Here is a 1,822-nt window from a genome sequence, read left to right on the forward strand (position 1 = left end):
TTCAATGGCACCTAACAACAACAGCAACAACAATGAACACAGTTTTTTAAAAGTCTCTCTGCCAAATGATACACATATTCTTCAATAATTAATACCCTTTATGTAGCACTGTAGGATAAGCACTGGAACACAAGGTCAGTTTGAACCACAAGGTCGGTAGTTCAAACTGACCAGTTGCTCTTTGAAAACCCTATACAGGGTCACTGTGAGTCAGAACCAATTTGAGAGTACTTAATAACAACTTAACAAACATGCTTGTAAAGAATCCCTGGGTGGTACAAAATGTAAAGTACTTGGCTGTTAACCAAAACTTCGTTGGCCCAGAGATTCTTGAAAGAGTGGACTAGTGATCTACTTAGAAAAGATCAAGAACAAAAGCCCAAACCTATTGTCTTTGACTTGATTTTCTTGCATGTAATCTTTGAGGAAGAGGATCACCAAGGTACTGCATGGTAGGTTTGAACTTCCAACTTTGAGTTTGAAACCTAGAGCAAACTATTTGTGCCACCAAGCAATCTTTCTGAAAGATGAGAGTCATAGAAAACACTATAGAATGCAGTTCTACTCTGTTACACATGGGGTGACTGTGAGTTAGAACTGATGATTGCAACTGACTTGGTGAGATTTTGTTTGTTTGTTTTGTTTATGTGTTTATAGATGATCCACATTTGTAGTGTTCTGTTTCCTTGACTTATGATACCAGTTATTCCATTTTCTTCTTAAATCAAATTGCTACTTTTTCCTTTTTAATCTGCTAATATGATGAAATGGGAGCAGGTGGCTCTGTAGGATAAGCACTAGACTGTGAAATACAATATCAGTGTATTATTGTTTTATCTGCAGGATAAAGATGACATTTCTGTTTCCCAAAAAGATTTACAGCCCCAGAAACCCTATACAGGGACACTATGTGTTAGCACTAAGCTAATTGCACTTAACCCCAACAATAATGTGTCATATCTGAGTACTAAATCAGTGCTGTGTGGGATGAAACCCACTGGATTGGGCTACGTGATCCTGTGTTACATATCGATGGATTCTATTTGCTAACGTTTTAACGATTTTTGATCTATGTTATAGATGGATATTGGTCTAGTTTTCTTTGCTCACAAAGTCTTTGTCTGGTTTTGTATCAAGGTAACTGAATTCATAAAATGAGTTGGGAAGTATTTATGCCTTTTCTATTCTCTGGGAGAGATTTATAGAATTCATATTATTTCTTTGTTAAATGTTCGGCAAAATGTGCCTGTAAAACTACCCAGGACTGGAGTTTACTTTTTACTTTCTACTGTAAAGATTTTAAATTATGGATCCAATCTCTTCAGTAGATAACAGGAAAATTTAAATTATGCATTTCTCTTTAAGTGAGTATTGTTGGTTTTCATCTTTTAGGGAAGTTGTACATTTCATCTAAATTGTTCAATATATGATTATAGAGTTGATTATAACATTCTTAACTATAATTTAAATTTTATTAGGGCCCATGGCTATAATCTCTCTCTTGTTCCTGATATTGGCAATTTGCATTTTCTCTCTCTTTTTAAAAGTGAATTTCACTAGAGACTTACCAATTTTATTGATCATTTAAAAGAACCATTTTTGTTTCATTGATTTTTCTCTATTTTTTACTAGTTATGATTTGACTGATTTTTCCTCTTTAGATTTCCTTCATTCCATTTGCCTTGGATCATACTTGTTCTTTATTCCTAGGTTCCTAAAGTGTCAACTGAATTATTGATTTGAAAACGTTCTCCTTTTCTAATATTTAATGTCATAAATTGTTCCATCTAATAACTTGTTTAGCTGTATTTTGCAAATTTTA

The sequence above is a fragment of the Chrysochloris asiatica genome, unplaced genomic scaffold (assembly GCF_000296735.1).
Source record: "Chrysochloris asiatica unplaced genomic scaffold, ChrAsi1.0 scaffold00482, whole genome shotgun sequence".
Lineage (NCBI taxonomy): Eukaryota > Metazoa > Chordata > Mammalia > Afrosoricida > Chrysochloridae > Chrysochloris > Chrysochloris asiatica.